This window comes from Aquila chrysaetos, chromosome 11, assembly GCF_900496995.4.
Source record: "Aquila chrysaetos chrysaetos chromosome 11, bAquChr1.4, whole genome shotgun sequence".
NCBI classification, from domain to species: Eukaryota; Metazoa; Chordata; class Aves; order Accipitriformes; family Accipitridae; genus Aquila; species Aquila chrysaetos.
The window spans coordinates 31,987,030-32,005,229 of NC_044014.1; the positions used below are offsets into that span (position 1 = coordinate 31,987,030).

The 18,200-nt window shown below is 38.4% G+C and overlaps 1 protein-coding gene and 1 long non-coding RNA gene across 9 annotated transcripts in view; one reads left to right on the forward strand and one right to left on the reverse strand.

Moving 5' to 3' along the window:
- The window catches only part of GRID1 (glutamate ionotropic receptor delta type subunit 1), a 562,508-nt gene that overhangs the window by 104,337 nt on the left and 439,971 nt on the right, over positions 1 to 18,200 (forward strand). The gene's annotated exons all lie outside the window — the stretch shown is intronic.
- Positions 9,738 to 16,655, reverse strand: LOC121233639. Its single transcript, XR_005933553.1, has 3 exons — positions 16,645 to 16,655; positions 12,387 to 12,388; positions 9,738 to 9,769 (listed from the first exon to the last, which is right to left on the reverse strand). It is a non-coding gene; the product is annotated as an uncharacterized LOC121233639 (long non-coding RNA).

An 18,200-nucleotide genomic window follows, 5' to 3' on the forward strand; every position in this document is an offset into this window, starting at 1 on the left:
AAGGCTTTATAAATGTAATATTAAAGCTTTTATCCCACTGGAACCTGGTGAAGTCCAAGGGGAACAGATTTGAAAAGGACATTCTTTGGTTCTTGTCTGCTGTCCTGAGCATCTGAATTATTTTTCATTTATGTATTGATTGATTGATTGCTTTATTGTGTCCTATACATGTTTTACTGGCTGTGACTATCAGAGACGTCCTTCAGGATATTGTTTTCCTATATCTATCTCTTTGTCTTCCTTGATGGCTTTATTGTAAGGGAAAGAAGACGCAGTCTCTTTTCCAGGAGTTGTCTGGATCAGCATCCTGTTGTCTTAGAATTTGGAGATGTACCGCGTAATGAATGCAGTGACACAGTGGAAGAGACAGATGAGTGGAGGTTATAATTTTTTTTGAGCAGAAAGGAATAGTGTAGACATGCCTGTTAGTACTAGGGGAGAGAAATGAGACTCCAGAGAATAATTCAAAGGAAGTCTTTGGAAAAAAAAGGTGGCACATTCTCCTGTAGTTCATAGGAAGCAAAAAGAGCATAATCAGTACTCTGTCACATCAGAAAGGATGAGTAAATGATGAGACTTTACTTCAGGAACATCACAGTCTGAGGGATCCCTAGTTATTTATCAAAGATACCACTTTGGTGCAACTATGAATTAGAGTTGTCATAGTTATTATAGGGCAGTTTTTCTACCCTATAGGTTTTTACTATAATGCATGCTATAATTTATTTTGTTTTGCTTTTTGGGGTTTGTTTTGCATAGAACGTTGCTGGCAATTTCTGCAGCTTGCTAGCCTTTGTAACTAAGAGGTATTAGCATATGCCAATGTAACCTACAGATAAGTGACTTGAGGGAAGAAAGGATTTTAAGTTTGTTTATATGAAAAATAAATGAGAGATTATTTGCACAGAGAGATCCAACATAAGTTTAATTGAATATATTTACATTTAGAATGCAAGAGATTAATAACTAAATTTAAGAAGTTAATGTGCAGTGGTAAGCTGTCTTTCAATGAGAGTAATGTGTTGGAGAGTTTTCAGGAAAAAGAAAGTCTACAAGTATGTTTTCTGGTATTTCTCTGGAATGACCACAATGCTTCCTGAGTTTTTATGATCTTTTATTATAGTTTGCCTCAGAACAAACTTCTGAGGCAGAGAAGTGCTATCCTTATTTTAAAGTTGAAACTCAAGATAGACTGTGACTTTCCTAAGGTGCAGGAAGATGTGTGAAACAGAGCAGAAAGTGTCAACTCAGTTTCCCATGTCCCAGGCTGGAATGCTAACTCCCAAATATGTCTGCATTTGACATTGCAATAGAATCTGGTTGGTTGGGTTTAAATAAGCTGGCTTAGACACTGCTAGCAATTTCTGTGGTAGAATGAATTTCAGTGCAGTCCAGATTACTCTGCCTCTCATCACTGTAGGTTATATCCAAGACTACTGAGCTTTATGAAAACTTGGTTTCATATTCCTAGCCTAGCTAATGTAAAGGCAGTTTTAGGGTCTACCCACTACACTAAAGTGTGTTGTATAAACATACCCTATTGTATAAATGTACCACATTCTGTGGAGTGAGAAAGCACGCTTTTGTAGTTTAAGTCTTCTTAACTTATTAAGTCCAGGGGCTTGGTAGTTCAGCCAGAATCTCCCAGTTCTGCCACAGATACATGGATGTGTAATGTTGGTCAGGATACTTATTCGCTGTGCCCTGCAGTTCTCCTTCTGTAAACTGGAGGCAACGTTTCCTTGCCTCTGGACAGTGCCACAAGAATAAAATCATGTCTGTTAAATGCCAGGGGGAAGGCAGTCATAAAAATACACATTTAAGTACCTTAGACCATTGAGGCTTTGCAGCTTTGTAACAGCCCAGACTGCTTTATTGCTGTTAAATAGAAAATTAATATTGTACAATGTCTACATCCGGTTAATGTCTAGAAATGCAGTTCTGGGAGAGAGTAGGGAAGGATGAAATTTTGGTATTTCTCTTGTTTATTGTTTTGAAACACAAAAATAAATTTGTTATTATTGCTTTAAAAGTAATCTCAGTTCCTGACTTCTAGAGTAAGGTTGCAGCCTGCTCTATGCCTGTCACTGAGGTGATTTTGCAGGGGTCAAGAACAGTGTTGTCAAATAAATGTATTGATGAGTTTTCTACCTTTCATTAAATCTTTATCATTATACTTTGTTGCCTAAAATTCTTTGTTTCTTCTGCTGCCGTAAAAGGAGCCACAAAAGTTTCAAGTGAGTATAAGGCCATCTTAATGTAATCACCTGAATGTGGGTTGGCCAGGAGGCTGTATAGATGCACAGACACACATACACACAAATAAACAGATACATAGGTGACCAAGGAACAGAGTTTTAACTGAGGGGTACTCTGCAGCCAGGAGTAAGGTTATGTGACATTTAGTGCCTCTCTGACTTGGAATAACTTAAAATTGAAACAATTTTGGAACCCCCTTCTCCCTACCTCAGTTAGCTAAAGGCTCCAGGAAACAGGATTTGCAGACCACCTTGTTTTAGAACAGAGTAAACAATCATTTTAAAGGATTAGAGAGTGGACAGATTTTCTTCCCCTTAAGTGTTGTTATGGATAATCTTTCTGGAGTCCAAAAAACCTACAGAAGTGATGGAAAAAATGATCTGTGACTCGATGGCTGAAGTGATTGATTGGAATATAGGATATTTCACATTTCTGTCATTTTTTAATCCAGAGCAGGTAAAAGGGTTATGATCTGACAGTTGCTGAGCAGTCTGTGCAAAATAAAGCAGTGCACATTTTACAAAATCTAAAACCTTTGTGAAAAGTTTAGATTATGTTTTAGAGCTACTTAGTAATACAAATATTTACTCTAATGCCAATGAGTGAGGGGAATTCTTAAGGCCAGACTTTTAGAGTTAAAAAATATTAGTCTGAAATTGGAAAGGAACCGCTAGTATACCTTATGAGAAAATACACAATTTCTAACAACAAAGACTTAATAAAATAAAGAACTTGAAGAAGAATTAAAAATAAGACAGACCTTCTGATGTTATATGAGGAAGTATTTTCTCGCTCTCCCACGAGATTGAGTTAGTTCATTCAGGAAGCTTTTTCATGCTTCATCAACAGATCTGTGACACACGTTTTGTTGTCAGCTTTGTGTTTTTCTAGGCTCCACTGAGGAGGAGAACGTTACATCTGAAAGCTCATCATCTCTCATTACAATTTTTGTGCATTATTCTATGTAAGACATTCATTAACACATAATGCAAGATGCAAATTAATCTAATAAACTAGCCCATCACAGAGCACAAAAATAACAGATCTCTGTCTTATAAGCCTAATGTTTGTAAAGTCTGCCAGCACAGGCACTCAGACCAGGCTTCTGTGCTGAGAATTGTCATGAATTTCCAAGTAGTTTGTATGATTAAGTGGAGTCAGCAGTAAAGTTTTGATCATGGGTTGTTTGCTTTATTATTTTTCCTTAATTACTAAGGTCAGAGTCAAAAAAACTTGTAAGTAGATGTGGTATGTTTTGCCCTACAGGTATTATTTGAAATTCCCACTCTTTGTCTTTTCCATATGTTTCCTTCCTGACCAAGGGTACTATGGAGGTGTAGTTTAGGAAGCTTCCTTCACCCTGCAGTGATTTGGGTTTTTCTTCCCCCTTGTCTGGTACTGGGGAACTTTAAATCTTGGACTCTTACTGACTGATGAAAGCATATTTTGCATTTCTACATCTCTTGCCTTGATGTCAATGTTCGAAAGCGAGAAAAAAAACTCTATTAGCTTAATAGCTTTGAGAATGAAAAATGCCCCAAAACAGATATCTGAACTGGAGTTGAAAGCCTTCTAATTACCCGGGCAAGAGTAGAAATTATGCTTCATGAATCATTCAGAACAAGCATGCTTATAATCTCCTTCTTGATTATACTTTTCAGTTGATATGCTGGAAACACCCTCTTTCCTCAGTTCATTTTGTTGGTGATGAGTTTCTGCCTGCCAGAACCAGAGCTGAGCTGCTCCTTCCTTCCTGGCTCTGAAAGGTTCATCTTTATTGGTTTGATTCTTTAATCATGGCAAATCTGCCGGTTTTCAATGGAAAGGAAATATGTCATCTTAGATGTTAAAGTGATGCAGCATTGTATCACTGTTGATTTTCAGTGAGCAAACGCTTTAATTTAGCATATTTATATTTATATGAAGTTAATTTGAACTTTTGCTGTACTTAATTTGGTGGTGGCCTAATTACACAGTTCAATACAATCTAATAATCCAGGCTGAAGTACAGGACAGTAGAAGATATTTCTCTGTGATTTAGCTGGCAGCAAACACTAATCTTTGTGGTTGCTATCAGAGAAAGACATCTAAATCTATAGCAGCATTTGTCTTTTCCTGGCACTCAATCCCTGCTTTCTCTATGTGTCAGAGTTTTGTTTATTGTTTCCGGTTGTTCTAGGCTCCTAACATTCGTCTTCATTTCTGTGGTTTTTTCCTTCCCTCTGTGACTCACAGCAATAACTTATTTTCCTCTTAGGTTAGTATACAACATACTGATGTGTAGTCTGAATCTGATGTAGGACATTTCTGTTAGATCAGAAGCAGTGACTCGGCTTGCTTTAGCCAGCAAGTGGCCAGTTGCTGAGTCACTTTGGCAAATGTCTGTTTTATGGTGAACAGTGATGAATCTGACAGTATTTAAGGAACTCCTGAATAAAATTAGTGCTCGTTTTGAATCCTTTAAAGGCTGATGCAGGCACAACTGGAGGGAGAAAAAGTATGTTTAAAGAGTGACCTTGATCATTTAAAAGAGTACATTCTGTGATATAAAAGAAATTTGGTTGCTATTCCTTTGTGAAAAGATACCTACCTAATAAACTGAATTCATTCTTGGCATAGCTGCTGAATAAGTAAATCAGTAATAAAATTATCTTGCTTTGCTTTATTACTGTACTTCATATATTTATATGAAAAGTTACGGAGAAATTCCTCACTTGTTTTGCATATGTGCATATTTTCTTGATTTGTGGTATAGAATGCTATTTTAGACTGCATAAAAACGTTCTTTACTAATAAACCTGGACTGCTAATTACTGCAGTACAATCTCCCCCCTCTTCTTCCTTCTTTCTTTGTCTAGTGACTAAAAAGTGATGAATTCAAGTCATCAGTCATCACTAGCATAAACCTGTGATGGTATCATTTTATATTTCTATTCTGCTGTTTCTGCTGATATGCTTTAGATGAAGGCCTTAATAACAACAGAAATTAAAATAAGGGGAATCACAGTGACTTCTAGAGACAGTTGGTGTTAATTGATTTCATTTTTCCCCTTCACTTGCTTTCTTAAATAGGAAGACAATAATCCTGCCTTATCAGAACAGAGTTTTGCTTGTCACTGATATTTAGAGAGGTTAGTCTTAAGGCCCTGTATGTCTTAAGATTGTAAATAGGATAATGCTGTAAGTGTACAACCTTAATACATGAAGATTGGCAGGACTAATCAGGTAAGTAAGAATGTGCTTTTTATGCATTTACAATTACCACTTGCTTTTCTGCATTTTTATTTTTATATATATATATATATATATTTTTTTTTTTTTTTTACTGCAGGGCCCTATGCTATTATCAACTTAAAGTGATTTAGTTATAGTTAGTCAGATTTCGTGGTAAAGGTAACCTGCTAGGGATGACAAACAAATTTAAATAGAGGAAGGACTATTTTTTTCATAAAAAATTAGGTTTTTTATTAAACAAGAATTGGATGTTATCCTTAGATTCAGGATACAAGAACTGGTAGAGTCAACGTAACTGAAAGAAGCCAAAGTTGTGCCATGATCCTGACTTTTTCCTAATTCTTTTTTTTTTTCTTCTTTATTAAACAAAGTACTGTTCCTAAAGGGAAATGTAAATTTATACTTGGATATGTTTCTAAATCCGTGGCGAGATTAGCTGGTCTGCTATACCAAGTATTTGGTCTTTCTTTCCTTGCAAATAGGTATTGGAAAGGAAGTTATCGTCTAATGTAGATAATGTTGGATATGCAGCAAATGGTCTTTACTGACATCTGTTCCTCTTGGAAAAGCTTTTTCTTTAAAGGGAGGAAAATCATCTGGTCTCATCCTTTAGAGAATGTGTTGAAAAGCACCTTAGGAAAACTTTGGTATATCACACCATTTCTGAAGCCTTGTATCCTTTCTGAATTACTACTGTTCATTCCTGAAAGATTTGCAGAACACTTCACAGAGTTTTGCCATTCACACTTCACACACGTTTACCCTTCTGGCTAGCTCAGTAACTGTTTTCTTCATTTTCATACCTCTACAATGACACCCTTACTGGACAAAATTGAAAAGAAATGAAAAAGCGGAAAAAAATAAAAAAAGGTAAAAGTGATGAAGCACGTCTGTTTGAGTGAGTAAGTGCAGCAAGGGTCACCTAATAAACTACAAAATAGCTCCAGAGCACTGGAAGTGTCAAGGAGCATCTTCTGATGTCCTGTTCTAAAGTATGTATCCGTGGAATCCCAACAACAGAAAGCTATCATAGGGTATAAGAAGTATTGTGTTGCAATGAGATACTATGAGGTAAATACAGTAGTGGCCTGGTGAATCGCAGAAATCACCAATCTTTAGATTTAGATTTTCAGAACTACCTGTAACTTTTCTGGCTACACATTTTATTTATTCTTAATCTCATAAAAGTGAATGGATATGTAAAATAAAAACAACATAGCTTGACTGAGAGCTAGTGAATAAATATATTTTGGGGAAGTTAAAAAGCAGTGACAGATTTTGTTTAAAATAGTTACGTGGATAGTCTATCATTTACTTACTGGTTTCCTTCCACCTTTCTGTTTGTTTGTTTCAAACAGTTGTTTCATCTTGTCTTTCTTGTATTTTACTGGCTGTTACACCTTGTGAATTATCTTTGCCAGGAATTGCCATTTATTTTATGTCTGTAGAGGGCCTAGCACAAAAAGGACCCAACCTTGTCAAACCTCTGGTTGCAAACAGTAATATTAATAATTAAAAATGGCAAGGGAAAATTGGATTGAGACTGGAGTTTGTATGAAACGTAATATTGAATGTAATAAAGGAGAGTCTTTAACATATAAATGGATTTGAGAAGATACAGAGTAATCAAATTCAACTGCATTTTTTTAGTACTTTTCACGTCATGTCTCCCAAGGTGCTTTACAGCACAATAATCATGATTAACTCTGGATTTAATCAGTGAACTAGTACAGTAATCCACAAACTGGGACAATGAGTTAGAAGAGCTTGAAGTTGGTGAGGACCCTAGTGACCATGCTATAATTCATGAAGAGATGTCAGTGAAACCCATAAAGTCTGGGTGTGACAGAGTACATGGGTAATCAATTCCTTATTTCAGAGAAACAGTTGGAACAAAAGTCCACAAACATTTCTTTGATAACATAATAATCCGAGGATGGGAGGTTTGGGATGCATGCTTTGTTTTAGGATGATACTGACACATCATAAGAGGAATTTATACCACATTTTCTGATTTGCTTCAGTTTTCCTTTCTTAAATGTTTGTAAGTGCAAATCTCTCTCAAATGTGAACTCTGTGAATCGCAAGTACTGGTTTCTTGGCAACCACATCAGGACTTTGCAGCTAGAAAGGAGGGTGCATTTTCAAACGGGCTGCGAATTTAGAGGTTTTGATGGCATTGATGGTAGTGGAAGTTTATGGCTTATGTTTTAATTTTTTTTAATCTTGCATTCTCAGTCCTCAGACCCCTAAGTGCAATACACCGTCAATGTGGTGGTCTTGAAGTAATCTTGAATCTTGATCAAAGTAATGTTGAATTACCTACTTTTTGAAAACCTGGGCAGTTTTTCCTGGTTATTAGAAGACATTTTTTGAAATACAAACCTTCCTTTTAAGGATGTTTCATCACCAGGTGTATTAAATAAACTACTTGTATAGTGTGTTTCAGATGGATAATGATGGGGACTCACTCTTCATGTTACTGAGAGATTATGATGATAGGAGCTGAGGAGGCAGTGTTCCTGCATACGTGCTTTGGGAGAGGGGGAAGAGGTTGTTCAGGTACAGAAGGGAAGAGCCTGGGAGGGGTAAAGAGTATTTGATGCAGTGGTGTGACCCAACAAATTTCAAGTATAGTTTCCCTCCTCTTTTTACCTCCCTCCTTCATCTCACTGCCTCAGATCTAGAGAAAGTACTCACTATCTTGGATCTCTGTAGAGCATGGAGAAACTGATGGATGTCAGACAGAGTAGGCAATAATCCAGTTGTTAGGGTCCAGATGCCTGATATGCAAGCAGTACAATTTCAAGCCTTAAATATATTTTTCTCTGCCATTCTATGTGGTTTACATGAATTGGTATTAAAAAGTAATAGTATAGATGAAGAATTCCTTTTAAGTCTTTTATTATGGTGAACAATTAGAATGATTTATGTTAAGATTCTATGGCTTTCTGAGCAAATTAAATCTGTAGTTATGAGAATTGTTTCTGATTTTGTAAGATATTGATTCTACTGCAGTTCAGGTGAAGAAAAGAGAAAGGTTAATGAAAGGAAAAAATGAGTTATTTTCATTCTCTTTTTGTGGATGTTGGTGCAGGCTCTAGAATGCATGTTCTAAATGCATGTTGGAGCAGGGTTTTAGATTGTGGGCTCTTAAGATGAGAGAGAGTTTCAAAATTATACCGTGAGGGATTTATATCCTACTTTGGATAAATGTTGTCTAGTACTAATAAAACAGCATAATTGTCATGACTGCATCAAAGTTTATTACAAAGCTTCTCATTTTGTGGCACTGCAATCTAAATGCCCTGGCACATTTAACAAATGTAAATGAATTGACCTTCCCATACCTATTCTATGACAAAGTGACCGGCTTACTGGATGAGGGAAGGGCTGTGGATGTTGTCTACCTAGACATTAGAAAAGCCTTTGACACCATTTCCCACAGCATTCTCCTGGAGAAACTGGCTGCTCGTGGCTTGGATGGGTGTACTCTTCACTGGGTAAAATCTGGCTGGCTGGCCAAGCCCAAAGAGTGGTGGTGAATGGAGCTAAATCCAGGTGGCGGCTGGTTACAAGTGGTGTACCCAGGGCTCAGTATTGGAGCCACTTCTGTTTAATATCTTTACCAATGATGTGGACGAGGGGATCAGTAAGTTTGCAGATGACGCCAAGCTGGGTGGGAATGCTGATCTGCTTGAGGGTAGGAAGGCTTTACAGAGGGATCTGGACAGGCTGGATCGATGGGCTGAGGCCAATTGTATGAGGTTCAACAAGGCTAAGTGCCAGGTCCTGCACTTGGGTCACAACAACCCCATGCAACAGGCTTGGGGAGGAGTGGCTGGAAAGCTGCCCAGTGGAAAAGGACCTGGGGGTGCGTTGTGGATGGAGTGATGCACTTCATTCGTGAGAGAGACGTGGCAATGTGTTTATTGATATAAAACAGCTATTTAACAAAGTTTAAATGTGACAGTGGTTTAAGAAGATTCAGTGGCAAGGTTCACTTGATACTTACTGCATAGAGGACAGGGTCAAACAACACTGTCAGGGAGACCCTCTTGTTGAGTCATGAGGTTTAGAAAGGACCTTCTTGCGTTCTAAACTCTTTCCCAGAGGGGAGTTTAAGTGCGTCTGGATTCACTTAGTCCCATACTTGGTCAACGATTTATGTCTAAAGGATTATATATGTGCAATCATTCCTTTATATCATTTAGCTAAGATTTCAACGTTTAGCATGCTATTAATCACTTACTGAGAATCTGTTGTGGCAAGGAATCTGTCAAGCTCAAGGAGTAACCTTGAGAGGCATCCCTACTCAAGGGGAGACCCTGGCGTGCAGCCCGCTGCCATGCAGGAGATCTTAACGGGTCCTGGGCTGTCCGCTATTTATGGAGTAAAATAATTGACTCATAGTCATATTTGCATACAAACTACGGATGTTAGCTTGAGTTCGGCTTGAGTTGGACATTGACTAGCACTGTGGTTAGGTGGGCACATTGCTCAAATTAGCCCTTGGCTATTGTATTGTTACCTGTCTCCCCTGAATCCACTTTGAGCCAGATGCAGCCAACACGACCAGATACATCCGTTACAACCTCCGCTGGTGGCTATCACTTGAGCAGGGTTACGGGCAATAAAGGTCAGGTTGGCGGGGGCAGGGGGAGCACACCACCACAGGGCTGAATATGAGCCAGCAGTGTGCCCAGGTGGCCAAGAAGGCAAATAGCATCCTGGCTTGTATCAGAAATAGTGTGGCCAGCAGGACTAGGGAAGTGATTGTCCCCCTGTATTTGGCACTGGTGAGGCCACACCTCAAATTCTATGTTCACTTTTGGGCCCCTCACTACAAGAAAGACATTGAGGTGCTGGAGCGTGTCCAAAGAAGGGTAACGAAGCTCATGAAGGGTCTAGAGCACAAGTCTTATGAGGAGCGGCTGAGGGAACTGGGCTTGTTTAGCCTGGAGAAAAGGAGGCTGAGAGGAGAGCTTATGGCTCTCTACAACTACCTGAAAGTAGGATGTAGTGAGGTAGGTGTCAGTCTCTTCTCCCAAGTAACAAGCGATAGGACAAGAGGAAGTGGTCTCAAGTTGTGCCAGGGGAGGTTTAGATTGGATTTTAGTAAAAATTCCTTCACCGAAAGGGTTATCAAGCATTGGAACAGGCTGCGCGGGGAAGTGGTTGAGCCACCATCCCTGGAAGTATTTAAAAGACGTGTAGATGTGGTGCTTAGGGACATGGTTTAGTGGTGGACTTGGCAGTGCTAGGTTAATGGTTGGACTCAATGATCTGAAATGTCTTTTTCAATCTAAACGATTCTATGATTCTCTAAGAGAGTAGATAATTTTCCTATAGATAAGGAGCTTGCAATAGAAGTTTCTAAAGTAGTTGCCAGGCTTATTGTGAAGTCACAGCTGGGAACCAGATTTTGTTCTTCATTGCCCTGACCAACCTTTCCTCACTCTACCCACCTTTCTCTCCTTTAGCCCTTTCTTTGGAGTTAGGCACCTTCGAAACACGTCTGTTATTTTGATGGCAGTGGTTGGTCCTTTTGTCTTTGTCTTTTTTCTAAAATCTTAACACATTTTTTTCTTCTGTGAAATGGAGAGAGCAGTGCTTATATAACCTTCAAGGGGGTTAGTAGTGTTGGCTGGTTCAAAGATGCAGAACTTCTTGAGCCAGGGAACTGGGACTTTACTTATATATCCACACAGGAAGAAGAAATTAATACCCCCTTCATACGTGGAACTTCTAATGTTTCCCTGGACTACTGATGGATGCAGCTAATGCATCATGTCTTTCTGAAGCTCACTCTGCATGAAGTCAACATCTACCCCTATATTTATTATTTATTAAATGAAATATTTATTATTTTACTTGCTATTATTTTCAGAATGTCTTGACACAATTATTAAATTATGTATGCTTTACAGGTATGTTAATTTGTGCAGAGATGAAGACAGTACAGTATAGGTTTCAATTTTTAGCGTTAAGTAAAATCTAGCTGCATATGAAGAACAACATATCCAGATGAAGTATCTATTATGCTAAAGCAAACGGTGTTACTTTTTAGTTCTTCCCCCTGGAAAAGGGCCATGTTTTTGAGATGAAATCCAGCATATCAAATGAATTTTTTATATTACTTGCATGCAGCAGGATTCATTTTCTCCATCATCTAATGGATCGTGTTTATTGAATCTGACAAACTTGAGAAACTGAGCTTTCAGATGTGAAGGGCAAACAACTGCCTGCGTTTGTTTGGCATCATCGATTTATCAAGACTTTCATCTTGTGCAGATAATTATAAGTTGAGTTTCCATCCCTTCATGAAGAGTTCCATTATCTTTCTTAAATCTTTAAAAACTAGTATTGAGGAAAAAAATTTATTTAGGAAAACCACCAGAAATATTTTATAGAAATTTTACAGGGATGCTATAGAGTAAATGAGTGGTTATTCCCTTTCTGTTCCTTATTTTTATTCAGTGGAGGAGAATATGACTTCTTGAAGGAAAAAATAGTCTTGATCCTGTTTTTAGCAAGGTCAGTACCAAAACTTCTGCAGTTCTGCCTCTCTCAAAGATACGGATGCTCAGCTGTTTGGGCTAAAGAAAGATATTTTCTTCTGTTGAGAAGAGATTTTGCATCTGCAGCAGTTCTTCTGGTTGAACTGTCTTTCTGGTAGTGAAAACACTGATTGGTCCCATCACTGCGGGACAGGAACCTGCCTCTTCCATCCTGACACTCTCCTTCCTGAACACTGTGGAATGTCGCAGCTCCCCAGCAGGAAAACTGACCTTGTTGCATTGAAATCAATGGGGAGAGTTACCACTGACTTCAACAGTAGCAGGGTCAAGCCCAGAGTTACACAATTCTTTTCAGAGATACCTTGAATCCACCACTATTTCATTATACGGTTTCTGTCAGCTTTACGCGTGCCAGAGATATGCAGGGCAGTTATGGGGTGCATTTAGGGGCAAGGCAGACAACTGTAGGTGGAGAGCAGACGGGTGGGCAGGTGTGGGCTTGATGAGCAGCAAGGAAAGGCAGCTGTGAGGGAGCCTTTGAAAGGGAATTTGCAACACCTGGGTGGGGGTGGCTTTGCTGGGAGCAGGGAACTGGCCATGCACCAGATAGGTGGTGGTCTCCTGAAGGTCTGCCTTTGAACAACAGCTATCAGATAGGATTTCTGTGGTTTAGACGTTGATGATATAGCTCATCTATACAGGTAACAAATAAGGCTTACTTATTTGCTTTATTTTGGGTCACTTTTGGTTATTGTGAGCATACCTATTTGTATATGTTTGGAAACCTGGTTTATATCTGTGAGCTAGGCAAGGCATAAATCTTTTCCAGGACTACCCTACAGTGAGAAGATGAATGTGTAGAAAGCATTTGGGGTGCAAAAAGTCAAGCATAAGTTAGAAGACCGACTAAAGTCTGTGTTTCAGACCTAGCAACCCCTTTGGGTGGGGAGCTATTGCATTGCTACTTATCTGGTATTTAGGTATGTTTGGTGTCTGGGGGTCATGGACAGATAACTGTTGTGCCTGCAAAAGGCAACTCTATTGCATGTTCAGTGATTATGTATAATATTTCAAGGTATATTTCACTAGACTTGCATACTGATTGATTTAGCGCAGCTTGGCTTCTGTGTTGGCTCTTCATTGTTAGTAAAGCAAACTGACATGAAGATTTTTGTGTGTTAGGTTACAGAATTCAAATGGACGGTACAGATTGTGAAGGATATACAATATCGTGGTATGTCCTGGTATACGACCAGGAATTACTTTGGTTTTGCTTATCTATTTTTATGCTGGGTGCAGATATTGCACCCTGTACTCTATGGATTGATTCTCTCCTGCTTGTTTTATGAAACCCTGTCTGTTCACCTGTGTTTCACCTGTGAAAAGTAGGTGTAAAAGGCAAGCAGCAAAGTCCTAATGGTACTATGGACGTAAGAAACAATACAAGTTGCAAGAAAATACATTGATATGCATGGTTCTCTTTTTGTAACAATATCCCCTTTAGAAAACTAGAAGATGTATAGTTAGGGGGATGATTGGAAAAACTTGACTATGCAATTGCTAAGCTCCAGTATTAGGAAACTAAGAGCAAATTTCTTCAAGCACCAGCCAAATCCTATTGTGGTTTATAATTAGGTACACCTCTCTTGCATTTTAACAGACACTTCATTTTTATTCTTCCTCTCCTAGATACCTTATTCATAAAAATTACAGGAGTTTGAAATGAAACAAGGTGTATGCTCTGGGGCCTTAATTGCTAACTGTTAGTAAAGTTTTTTGCATTAGCTTGTAGCAAAGGCTTCTGAGTAACTGTTCTGTGGTATAGTTTGCTCTTTTGTGGGGGGACTGTTGCACCTTTTGTGAATGCTAATGGCACATTTTGAATTACAAAGATTTATTTCAGAGGCTGCAAAAACTGTGAGACGTCTATCAGCTGGAAGGGAGCTCGGTGTTCTTAAACTACCAGTGTGTAAATGAACTCTTAGATTGTATTCTTTGAGCTCTGTGAAGTGCTGTAGTGTGCACGTTTCCAGCTGTGAAGGATTACTGTTGATCCCACTAGCTCATCTAGAGAGAGGTTTTTATTTTAGCTCACACTTCAAGTGACTGATTCATGTCTCAATGGTGTACATACACAAACGTAATCCATTGATTACTTTATTTCCTACTGTTCATAGGCACAGCTTATGCATTGCTTTATCAACCATAAAGTTTCATCACTGTCATCACTGAAAGCTCTTATCTGGAGTGCCACTAATAATGAGAGAGCTTATACCGTTGTTAACTGTCTTTGGCTGGTGTGGTAGAATGGGTTGCTTTACCTCTCAAAAATACATCTTTCCTGAGGGGTGGAAGGAATGATGTGTGCAATTGTCAGGGCTGGCTACTCTAGTTACCTGCTACGAAGTATTGCTTTTTTTCCATTAGTCAAGTTTACTGGCATTGAAATCCAACCCTAAGTAGCTCTAGGAGGGGAAAAAGTGGAAATAATTAAATGAAATGGGGAATGATATGCAGGCTGTCCTTGGGAACTACAGCCAAGCTTTCAGCTCTTGATAAACTAAGACTGTTCCCACTTCAGACCCAGAGATAAAATTGAGGTAGCTCCTCTAGCCTAAAATAAGGAGAAACAAACTCAAATAGTTGAAAACCAGTCTGAGCTATGGCTTTCTTCTTAGTGCCTCAAGTAAGAATGTGGAGAGGATGCGCTTATTCAAATATTATAAGGTATGTTAGAGACTTCTGCTTTCTCTCTTCATTCTTGAATTGTGAGACTTACAACTTCGCTGCCAGATATATGCAAAATTTCAAGGTTAAGCATCAGGTGGCACTGAGGCATACCACAGTCCAACCAGGGCAGTATATTAACAGTGGATTATTGGATATACTCCAGCACAAGAGGTTAGAGCTACCAGAAGCTGTGTTCTGTCCAGAAGTTGGAGCATGACGTGCTTGGATGCTTGTATAAACAAGTATTTTGTTTTTCCTACGTGCTATGTCAAATAATTTTAAAATTAATTATTTTTTTAAAATTCAAAGTTAAATCATGTTTTTTAAATGTAAATTCATCAGACCTTCTGATGCTAAACAAGTCACTCAAAAGTTGAATTCAGTGATGAGCTGTAAGCTGAACTGACAGATACCTAAAAATATGATTGATTTCAACCATGGAGCTATGATTTCTCAAGGTTTTCTTCTGACTGCATTATGCATGAGGGGAAAAATAATGAAGAGCTCCTTTTACTTTCTTGAAAAAACAATACCAATAGTCAACTCACAATATTCCAAAGAACACAGAAATACATTATGAAATCTAAATGTTTAAACTGAAAAAATAATTATGTTGTATATAGATCCTGCTGATTTTTTTAAGAGGTATCCATAACAGTCTTAGTACATTTAAGTCTCAGTATACTTACTAATATTAGTCTTAGTATGCTTACACCTTGCAGCTTGTTTTAGCCTTTTAGCTAAAAAAGAACCACAACCCACCCCCCCGCTTGTTGTTGGGTTTTTTTTTGTTTGTTTTTTGTTTTTTTTTTTTTTTTTAATCCATTTCAGATTGGTTAGTGACTTTTTGTAGAGAACTCGGAAGTGGAGGCTACACATGGAAGCTGAAGTTTACGAGGCAAAGATTGATAGCAATTTACCTCATAAGAAGTTTAAGCTCTTGACATAATAGCTTTTTGCAAGTTAATCTTGGACTGATTTTATGCTTTAGAAGGTGAGAAGTGGATCGTGCAGTGAAGAGCCAGGTGTAGCATGTGTAGGGGCTGTAAAAGCAGCATCTGTGTTTTACCTGCCTTTTGACCAGCTGGGACTGAGCCTATTCTTTGTACTTCTCAGCACAGGTGAGAGCTGTGAGAATATTTTGTTTCATGTACAAATGAAGATGGAGATACTATGCACACTTCCTTGGGTGACCTTCACAAAAACAATGAAATCACAACTGGTGCTTAAGTGTGTGAGTGTGTATATGTGAGCTTGAGTCACTAGGTTAATTTTGAAACTGGTCCCTGCCCCAGTTACCACCTTTTGGTTTGTGTCATGAAGCAATTTCAGACTGCACAAACAAGGCCTTTTCAGATTAAATTAAACTGGAAGATGCTCTCCAGCAGCACACCTAAAGCTGATAAGGGGCAATTAGCCCACAGCACTAGATCAGTGCTAGTCCCAAGTAAAACCCTGCAATCCTATTCTGTGAGCGCTTGCTGATCAGCACTGGCTGGTTCACTGCTTACAGTGTGAGATCTCCTCACATTGTGTTAAGTTACTTGCTAATATAGATAAAGCATGGGAATTGATTTATTTTTATTTTTTTGTGCAGTTGAAAAGGAGGAGGTCATTTGGGACTGAAGTTGAGGGATGGGGGAGAAGTATGAAGTATCTGTTGAGGTGAACTGACAGCATCAGAATAGAAGTGCTTCTCATTTGAATAAAACTATTTATACTTGGATTTTTATTATTTTAATGAGGATAAATGAAAGTGTCACCTTTCTCACTGTTCACAAAGGACAAGGGATGATTATGACAGCGCTGCTCCATCAGACAGCAGTCAGTGAAACATGTAGTGTGCTTTCCTGAGATATGGAGAAACATCTTTTAATCTCTCTTTTGATGAGACTTAGACATCTCTCAACTCGTCCAGGAGCAAGGTAAATGCCAGCTTTGTAAGTAATTACAGGAGGGTTTATTTTGCTTCCGGTATTTCCCATGGAGGAGTTTCACTCTGCATACAGTATGTTTGCTAGACTAAAAGTGAGGGAAAAGGATTCAAGACCCTGATAATTAGCCCCCAGGACCCAGTTCTGTGTTTATAAGAATATTTAAAGAAAATGATAGTTTGAATTCTACAAGATTAAGCCAATGCAGATGGGGGGAGGGTGAGGTGAGGCCAGGCCCAAACTCAGTAATTAAGGTTGTGTGAATGTATCACTTTCATCTTCCCTTCTACTGTTCCAATTTTACTCTTCATCACATTTTATAGAGTCTTTTTAATCTGCCTCCTGGGTGATACATTTTTTTCTGAGAGCTTGTTGTGCCATTGTGACTGTGGGGGATAGCGTGCCATTTCTCCTTTCCTGCCACTCTTTATCCACAAAGATGAATTGTGATTTTTGTATGTTGTTTCTAGTTTGAGAGCATGCCAAACTTTATGGTTTGACATGCCTGGTGTCCTTTCGCTGTGGGGCTGAAGTATACCTCTTGCAATGCTGAAAAACTATTTTGTCTAGGGGAAACAGGAATCCAGCATACTGGAAAAACTGCATACGTCCATGCTGTTACCATTTTTTGTAGGTCTTTTTTAAGAGCTTTCATATCTTAAAGTAACATGTAAACTGTGAAGGGGCTACTAGATGAAAGTACTGTCAATCAAAATGTAAAACTATGTATCCTCACTAGAAGTTACAATAATGTATTTCCATGAGTGATGCATTTTTGATGCAGAACTTTTTTTTTTTTTTTTTTTTTTCCCCTCATAACATAGGATGTTACCAATTATTAAGGAAGTAAAATATGGAGTAGTGACTCCTGGGCAAAGTAATTCAATCTCAATTCCTTTCTTTAAAAAGGTTCCTTTGGTATTTTTTTTCTGATTAGCATATTTTCTTGCATGAGATGACTGGGTAACTCAAAGTGTTTTCAGGCTTATGTTTTTTCAGAGTTGAAATAATTCTGAATAGCCAAAAGGGGAAATAGTATACCTCATTTTTGCCTTTTATATGTGCATATAATCAGAGACATTTATGTTTAAATATATACACACACACATTTATATAAATGTGAAGTTTAAGGCAATTTTGATGAGAACTTGTAGCATACACAACATAGTATGTGTTTCTGCTTTATAATTACACTATGCTCTGTGCTAATTACTAGCAAAGAGAAACCTTTCATATTACATTTACTGTTTTATCTTGTTTTCCAAAGGAAATCCATTTGTGCTTACATGTGTATTTCGTCTTCCCTTGTAGTTTCTAGTCTTGTTTAATTTCAACTGAACTGGGCAGGAGGGCAAAATCAAAGAGGTGGGTGGTTTGGGGAGATCCTATTAGCATTCCCTGCTGTGAAGAAGCCCCCGCACCTTGAGGAGGTTCTTTCTTGCTTTTACCACAACAGAAATTCTAGACAGGCGGACAGTCTTGTGTTCTTCTTGGCTATGGAAGCTGTTGTATTTGCTGAAAC